The sequence below is a fragment of the Aegilops tauschii genome, chromosome 6, assembly GCF_002575655.3.
Source record: "Aegilops tauschii subsp. strangulata cultivar AL8/78 chromosome 6, Aet v6.0, whole genome shotgun sequence".
In the NCBI taxonomy this organism is placed as follows: domain Eukaryota; kingdom Viridiplantae; phylum Streptophyta; class Magnoliopsida; order Poales; family Poaceae; genus Aegilops; species Aegilops tauschii.
Genome location: NC_053040.3, coordinates 384378942 through 384388478, shown reverse-complemented (window position 1 = coordinate 384388478; position 9537 = coordinate 384378942).

Here is a 9537-nt window from a genome sequence, read left to right as displayed (position 1 = left end):
TCCAAGACGCCTAGCTTAGGACCCCTACTACGAGATATATCGGATTTCACACCGACAACCTCGATCTAGCCCCGTGTAATAGGGAGCTAACAAAGTACACTGGGTGCTGCACCACTTTCTTCCTTGTCGCGTCCTTGGGGTTGCTCTTGTTGCCCTGCTTATCACTGCCCTGACCCTTCTCTGACTCTGTCGGTCTCTGCTCACTTTCTGCCTCATCTACTTCCTGCTGCGCTACCAAGGCCGCAATGACCACCTGGTTGGTTGCCGCCAAGTATAGCAACAACGGCTCCTGGGGTTTGGGGGCTACCAAGGTAGGCACAGAGGACAAGTAGGCCTTCAACTCTTGCAAAGCTGCATCTGCTTCCGGGGTCCACTTCATAGGGCCGACCTTCTCCAAAATCTTGAAGAACGGCAAGGCGCGCTCGGCAGACTTGGAGATGAACCTGCTTAGCGCGGCAACACATCCTGTCTGGCGCCTCACATCCTTAATTGTCCTTGGCGCTTGGATCTGCTCGATAGCTTTGATCTTGTTGGGGTTGGCTTTGATCCCGCGATGGGATACAAAGAACCCAAGAAGCTTGCCGGAGGGAACACCAAATACACACTTCTCCGGGTTGAGCTTTAGGTTGATCTTGCGCAAATTATCAAATGTCTCCTCCAAATCCTGAATAAGGGTGGCTTTATCCTTGGTCTTGACGACAATATCATCCATGTAGGCCTCTATGTTTCTGTGCAGTTGTGGCTCAAAACCAATCCGGATTGCCCTTGCAAAAGTGGACCCGACACTCTTTAATCTGAATGGCATGCGGACAAAGCAGTACGTATCACATGGAGTGATGAACGATGTCTCCTCTTCATCTTCTTTGGACATGAAGATTTGGTGATACCCAGAGTATGCGTCTAGAAAGGAGAGCAAATCACAACCTGAAGTGGAGTCCACAATCTGGTCGATGCGCGGCAAGGGAAATGGGTCTTTTGGGCAAGCCTTGTTGAGATGTGTGAAGTCTATGCAAAGCCTCCACTTCCCGTTAGCCTTCCGGACTACCACTGGATTTGCCAACCACGTAGGATGCGTACTCCTCTGACCAAACTAGCTGCCTCAAGCTTCTTAATCTCTTCTGCAATAAAATGTTGTCTCTCCAAGGCCTGCTTCCGGACATTCTGCTTGACAGGTTGGGCATGTGGGCAGACAGCAAGGTTGTGCTCGATTACCTCCCTGGAAACATCGGGGATATTAGATGGTTGCCAGGCAAACACATAGACATTCGCCTGCAGGAAGGCAACGAGCGCGCTTTCCTATTTGTCATCGAGGGTGGCGTTGATAGTGAAAGTACCATCAACGCCAGCCAGCCCTGCCAGGACCTCCTTCACTTGGGGTGTGGCAACCTTGGATCTCTTGCTGTCAGAACACTCCAGCACGTCGTCAACGGGTGCCGTGCACTCGGTGGGGCATGCTTCCCGGACTCTTTGCCGGAGTCCCTACAACCTCTCTTCTTTCCTTTGCTTTCCTTGGCGGGAGCTGCCGCTGCCTCTGCCGTGACCGCGTCCCAGTACATCTTATCCACACAAATGATTGCATCCTTCTCATCCGATGGGATGGTGATGACTCCCAGTGGCCCAGGCATCTTCAAGGTGTTGTAGGCATAGTGGGATGCCACCATGAACTTAGCCAAGGCCGGGCGTCAAAGAATCCCATTGTACGGCAGGGGGAGATCAACCACATAAAACATAATCCTCTCAGTCTGGTAATTCAGTTCTCCCTCAAACGTTACCGGCAATGTGATCTTTCCCTTAGGATGGCTCCTGCCGAGATTAACTCCTTGAAACGTGCCGGTAACCTCTAGCTCATCTTCTTCTATCTGAAGCTTGCTGATGACTGCCGGGGAAATCAGATTCAACCCGGCCCCGCCGTCCACCAACATCTTTGTGACCTTGAGGTTGCGGATTGTTGGTGAGACCAACAACGGCAAACATCCTACCGCAGTGGTGCGGCAAGGATGATCCTCCTCGTCAAAGATGATTGGCGTACGGGACCATTTGAGCGGCTTCCGGGCCTCTGGCGCTGGTTCCACCACATTGACCTCTCGTTCCCACCGTTTGAGCTGGCGGTGAGAAGTGTGCAAAGATGCACCTCCGTTAATGCACAGGGCGTCTGTGGCCTTCTGAAGCTCTTGCTCACTGGTTTCCTCTTCATCCCCTCCATCACTTTCATCTTCGCAGGTTTCCTTCTCTTGTCCCCTGGCGGGCTTTCCTTGATTCCGAAAGGGTTTGCCAGGGCGATTTTCTTCACCACCCCGGCCCTTACCGCCAGCGACATTCTGACCTTTTTCCTTATCACGCTTCTCATGTTCAGCTCTCTGTTTCTTGACAAGCTGCTCAACCTGGTAACAGTATTGAAGGTCGTGGCCCTTGGTCCGATGAATCTTGCAATACGGCCCATCCCCTTTCCCAGCTTTCTCGACAGCCGCAGCCTCACGGCAATCAGCGCATGCGGCAGCTTCCTTGTTGGGGGCCTCAGCCTTGGCCATCTCGCCGGTACTAGGCATACCAGATCCTTCCACAGTCATCACTGCCTTATCTCTTCGCTTCTTACTCCGCTTCTTGCTCTTCTTCTGACTAGTTGGCTCGTCCTCATCTTCTGAATCAACGTTGGCGCAATCTTCCCCTCCGGGCAACCTTCTTCCCTCCTCCATCCGAGCACACTTATCCACTAATGTGTAAAGCTCATTCACAGTCTTGGGCAACCGCATGTTCATCTTGGAACGAATACGACGGTTGCGCACATTAGACTGGAAGGCAACTATCACGGCCGCCGAATGGATATTTGGGATGTTTCTATGAACTTTGCTGAATCTCTGTAAATACTTATGGAGGGTTTCTCCTTCCTTCTGCTGGAGAAGCTGCAAGTCGCTGGGCCTCCAGGGTTCCTGATGACCGCCCGTGACGGCACCGATGAACTCGTGGCACAGGTCAGCCCACGACGAAATGGAGTTCTCCGGTAGGTGCATCAGCCAAGATCTCACATTGGACTTGATGGCCAAAGGGAAGTAATTGGCAAACACCTTCTCATCTCTTCGCTCGACAGCCTGAACATCGATGGTGTAGATGCTCAGGAACTCTGCCGGGTTCAGCCTCCCGTCGTACTTCTCAGGTATCTCTGGCTTGAACATGCGAACGGGCGGCCGACGGACCTGCCACAGCTCTCGTGTAAAGGCAGGGTAGCTAACCTCGAAAGGTAGGCACCCGCCAACACCGAGCGCAGGCTCGTCGACGTTGAGGCCGTTGCACCCGCCAGTCCGGCGGAGATCGTCGCGGCGTTGCTCGATGACGACGCGTGCGTCTCCTCTCCGCCCATCCTCCGGGGCTCGACATTGGCCTGGAAGAACTCGAGGGTCAGAAGAGGCCATCGAGATGTCGTCGTGATCTTGATTCTGTTGCGCTCACGCTGGCTGCCGTGGTGGAGACTGCACCGTGGGGATGGCCCCTTCCGTACGGTCAGCAGCATGAGCTGTTGCTGTTGCTTGGGGAGGTCGTGGTGGGCCAGCTCGCCGTGAGCCCCCAGCTTTAGCGAAATCGAGCAAGCTTTGGATGGTGGCACGCCATTCATCCATCTGTTTGGCCACTGGCGGAAACCTCAGTAGCAGCTAAGCTCGCGCCATGGCCTCCGAGGCTGTGCTTGGCATGGATGTCGATGAAGTCGATCGTACCGTCGTGCGGCTCCTGACGGTGCCAGCGGTGGTAGTACTGCGCCCCTGCTGTCGCTGCTGGGCGACCACCTGGATGTGGTGTGGCGAAGGCGCTCGAGGGCCAGCGGCTCCTTCGAGCGTAGCAGCTTGGTCGGCCCGTCCCAGGGGAGGTGCACGCGCGGTGACCGTGCTCGTGGCGGGGGCAGCCGGAGGGCGGCAATTCGCCCCGGTCCGAGCGCCGTTGGCTGTGCCCGTCGGAGGAGAGAGGGGTGCATATGGAGTAACCCCCTCGCCCGCACCTTGGGGAGCGTGGCCGTCGGGGTGTTGCTGATGATGCTCTCCTCTAGTGCCTCCTGCTCCTGCATCAGCCGTGGGGGAAGTGGTGACGGTGCTACCTACTCTGACCACATCCCCAGCAGGGTCTGCGTCCTCGTGCGCCCCCGCACTCCCCGCAGTGTTAGAGGCCGTGGGCGGCGGAGCCTTCGAGGTGGATGGATGACCTGGAGGACCGGATTTCTTCTTGGGCACCATGGTCGATGGCGTCACCGAAGACGAAAATGGTGACGAAGTCGACGCACTGCGCACGCCTTCAGGTCCGCGCAAGCGAGCCCCCTACCTGGCGCCAAAGATGTCGCGGGAAACCACGGCCACCTATGGGACCAAGAGGCCCCTTGCTGGTTCGGTCGGGGAGCGACGCGTTGCACAAAGAGCAGATGGGCGTGGGGGCAGCGCGACTGGTGATCACACAAGCAATTTACCCAGGTTCGGGCCAACACGAGGCGTAAAACCCTACTCCTGCTTTGGTGGATTAATGGTGGAAAAGGTGGTGGTGGAGGGTGGTACACTTGCCCGGCAGGGGTTGCCTTGGGGCAGCAGCGACTACGCGCGTATGAGGGTGTGGGTTATCCAACCTTCTAACTCTTTCTACGGTTGCCATGGGCCTCCTTTTATAGATCAAGGGGTCACCACAATGGCAAAGTAGTCATTATGCAATGATATGATAGCGAACAGTGCTATCATACCTAACTCTGCAGGCTGACAGGGTGCATTAAATGCACCTGCTTGCTTGAGACGTCGCGGGACGGGTGTCGTCTATGGGTTCTCCTTGTAAGGAGAGGCAGCCATGTGGCAAATGGCTACCACTTAGTAGCTCCGTGGCTTGTCACCGCACTGATTGACAACGTGGGTCGCGGGGGAGTGGTTGGTGAGGTGGTTTTGCCTCCGTGAGCCCGAGCAGGCCTTGCTGGGGTGCTTCGGTCGCCTGCTTCTGGGGGTGGCCATGCCCCTTGCCGGGCTCGCCTGCCCGGCAAGGGAGGATTTTCTCTTGGTGACATCCTGCTTCTCTGGCTTGATCTCGGTCCCTCTGATCTGTATGTTGGTCCTTCAAAACTCTTGGTCCTTTGAACTCCGACTTTGCTAGTGCTTTGATCTTGTTCTTGTGCCTGTGCACAGTCTGGGCAACAGACCCAGGGTTTGTTGCACCGACACTCACCTAAGGAAAGCCACTATGTGGCGGTCAAGCGAATCTTTTTCGATATTTGGCTCATACCCCAAACTTTGGCTTATGGTACCCTAGAGGAGCAAACTTCAACCTTGTGGGCTTTTCGGACTCGGATTGGGTGGGAGAAAAAGTGGATAGGAAGTCAACTTCCGGAGGGTGCAAATTTCTTGGTTGCTCTTTGGTGAGTTGGTCTTCTAAGAAGCAAAGTTGTGTGTCTCTCTCCTCCACCAAAGCGGAGTATGTGGCCGCCGGTAGTTGTTGTGCTCAACTTCTATGGATGAGGCAAACTTTAAAGGATTACGGTGTCATTTGTGACAAAGTGCCTCTTTGGTGTGACAATGAAAGTGCCATCAAGATTTATCTCAACCCGGTGCAACACCTCAAGACGAAGCATATTGAGATTCGGTATCACTTCATCCGGGATCACATTAGGCGAGGGGAAATTGAGCTCAACTATGTCAACACTCATGATAACCTTGCAGATATTTTCATGAAGCCTTTGGATGAAGCAAGATTTCGCGAGTTAAGGCATGAGCTAAATATCATTGATTTGAGCAATGTGGCTTGAACCTTTGCACACCCCACCACACTCATCATGTTGTCATGTTTAGATGTAGGCATGGACATAGGGGGAGTGTTGTTCTCTCAATGAACTCTCCCTCCCCCCCCATTATGCATAAATTGATCAACTCTTCCACATTCGCCATTGTTGATGGTACTTGTGCTTCAAAGACGAGTTTTGGTCATGGGCCCAAGGTTAAAATCTTCGCGGTGCCATACCAATTGACTCAAACATAGGTGGCCTCGGCCACCGCCCATCCTTAAGAGGTGCTTATTCAAGTAGTTTCCTTAGGGTGTTGTTTGTGCTTTGAGTTACTCCAAGTTGCTCTTGGTTTATTGTGTTTTTCCAACCTGGAGTATCTCTTCCCTGTGCTGTCCTTTTTGAGTCTCCATCCCAAGCCTATCTGTATGCTTCAACCACCCTAGTTGTGCATAAGCCATTTTTCTTTTTCTGGGCTCCTCTGTCTCCCTGCCGGCGGTACTACCGCTATGAGGGAGCGGTACTACCGCTCCAAGCAGTACTACCATTTCGTCCAGCCGTACTACCGTTCGAGCGGTACTACTGGGCCTCCTGCCCGGATGTAGTACCGGGGCGGTACTACTGCTTCACCTAGCGGTACTACCTCTTAGCGGGACGTTGTGGGGGTAAGTATCAGGCAGGGGGAGTTCTAACTCCCCCATACCCTTTCACTCTCCCTCCCCATGTCTCTCTCTCTCTCTGAGGCGACGAAGAACAGCCCCGGCCGCCGCTCCGGCTGGCCGATTCCGTGTCGTCTTCAACGATTCCGTCCGGTGGAATCCCTCCCCACCACCTCCTATCGCCATGGAACCCGGTATTGGCCCTTTCGTTGCTCCTACAGTTCTATCCTTTGAATCTGGGTTTCTAGGGCAATGCATGTTGGTTTCTCGATTTTTGGCTAAATCAGGGCTTGAGTAGGATGTTGGATGACTGCTAGATAGGAGGATTGAAGTTTTAGTTGAGCATTTTTGAATTTGTGACCTCCTATACTACCGGATCCGGGGAGTTCGTGCGTCCGTTCCCAGAGCGGTACTACCGCTCCCGTTCAGCGGTACTACCGCCCCAGTTCCGCGGTACTACCGCTCGAGGCCCCAAATTCCAGAATGCTCACCTAAGCCTTTCATTCTCACATTTGTTTCCTTCTGGCTTATGCATAGTTTGTATTCATGTTTTCTCTTGCGGTTTTGTGTCTCTTCAGGTGGTAGTAGCTCCAAGGTTCGTCGCAAGAATGCGAACCCCCCATCCAAGCATGGGCGCACATATCATGCCAGAATTGTGTATTCCGAAGATGAAGAAGAGGTTGCCCCCACACTGCCGCCTACTCGTCGTAAGTATGCCAGGAACAAGGGAAAATCCAATGTCAAGTCAACTGCTCACAAGAAGAAGGAACCGGTCAAGACAGGTGCTGAATTGAAGCAAAATGAGTATTGGCAATACCGTGAGCAAAACCCTTACATCCTTCCTCGAGATCCATCTCTTGTTGGCTCACCGCTCTGGAACAAGGACCAATCACTTGTGTACTTTGATCGGATCAAGGGAACAAAGAACCTATTTGTGAAGACCAAGTCAATCAACCTAGATTACATGGAGAAGTACCAGGCATACTTTGGAGAAGCTCGTGTCCTCTGTGATCAGCTCAACATCGTGCCTTTCATGACCTTCAACTATGATTTCAATGCAGAGTTGGTTGCACGGTTCTTTCCAACCATATGGTATGGCACAAACACAGAGCGCACTTTGATCTGGATGACCAATGGCAGGCAGCTGCGCACCACTTGGGGTGCTTTTATGGCACTTCTGGGATATCCTGACGAGGGGTTGAGGAAGCCTCTTGGCCTTCGTCCTCACCATGAGGGAGGGGCTACTCACAAGGATGAGCTGAAGCCTCATATGATTATCACTAAGACAGAGAAAGGAGTCAAGAAGGAGCTAAAGCAATTCTTTGACATTATGCATCGCATCTTCCGGCACACTCTCTTTCCTCGCATTGGCAACTTGGACATGGTGCATGGGCACCTTGTGGATATGCTACTGTTGTGCCACTCTAAGAAGGGCACGAATGCAGTATTGGATGTCTCTCATGTCATGTGGAAGGAGCTAGTAAATGCTACTTATGGAGATCAATGCCCAATTTATGCTCCCTTCATCTTCAAGTTGATTCAGACTACTTGGAGCTCCACTTTCCCTGGTGTGCCTCTTGAGACCGGACCCTTGACTCCTCATGACGTCCTCAACTTGCGTTAGAAGGAGCTTTGGGCCTCTACTACTCATCCTGAGGCGGCCGTGTCTTCTACTTCTGGAGAGGATCAGGGTAATGATGGTGGTCTTGCTCCCGGCACAGAGCATTCTTCTGATTAGCCAGGTTGGGCGGCTAAGATCAAGCACAAGGTGAAGAAGCTCTTTTGCCTTTAGACTGATGTTCAGCACAAGATGTACTTCACACATGTGGGTGCCAAGAAGGCTCGTCAGGAGAGGAAGGCTATCATGAGGAAACTTGAGATCCCAGTTCAGGATGGCTCTGAGGATCGTATCACTCCAGAGGACAAGTGGATTTCTTCGCACTCTCACTGGACGGACTCGGATGAGTCCAATGCTGCTACATTTGCTCCAGCTCGGGATCAGGAGATCAAGGGGGAGACCGACGAGTCTGAGGAGGAGTCTGCTGATGGGTCTGATGCTGAGGAGTCTGACGAGTCCATGGGAGGAGACTAGTGCCACCTGGAGTTGCGTTAGGTCACTCTTTGCCCCTTTTGGTGTCTCGATGCCAAAGGGGGAGAGGTTTAGGACCGTGGATTTGCCTTTCTTCAGGGTGTTGTTGAGTCACAAGCTTGGTTCCTGTTGCTTCTATGTTTCTACTTGTGAACTCCTTTCCTTCATTTGCTTTGGTTTGGTGTGAGACTCTATCATATGGTGTAAGACATATGCTACCCTGGTTATCCTTTTTATGTCCCTATGTACGTGAGTTTATGCTCATTTGTCTTATTAGTTTCCTTGCTAATTAAGTGTCTCTTATATTGTTGCAAGGATTGCCTGGTCTATAAAATATAGGGGGAGTGTTGATCCTAGTGTGTGTTGTGCAGTCCAAAGCACATTTATAGAATGCACACATCTAGGAGGAGCCTGTCTATATTTTATAGATTTTTGGGTTTGCTTATGCTCATTATATATCTCTATGTGCAAATCCCGTATTGTCATCAATCCAGCAAAAAGGGGGAGATTGTAAGGGCATATTTCCCCCTACGTGGTTTTGGTGATTGATGACAATGCATTTGCGGACTAATCGTGTGCATTGAGCATTTCAGATATCTCACGTCTAGGAACTAGACGATTCGATGCCCCTCGGAGCCTTTCGAAGATGGCGGTTCTATACGTTTCTTTTCGGTGGATTTGAGTCGTAGGAAAGCCGTACTATTAACAGGGGTCTGCTTCGGAAAGGTATGGGTGGAATCAACACATACACAGCCCCATATGCACCCACAACCTCCTTTCCCTCCTCTGGAGCTTTTCCATGTTTTCTGTCGTGTTTTCAGCATCTTGCCAGCGGTAGTGCCGCTAGTGCCCACGGTAGTACCGCTTATGCGGTGGTACCGCTGGGTACTTCCATGGCACTACCGCTTAGAGTTTCCCCGAGCTTGCAACATTCGGTTGTCGGTCTGTAATTCACGGTAGTAGGGCGGTAGTAGCATGGTAGTACCGCTCTGGTGGTACTACAGCCCGTACTACCGTCTCCACTACCGCTTGTGGGGTTTTCCTTTGTGCAAGGTTCTGTT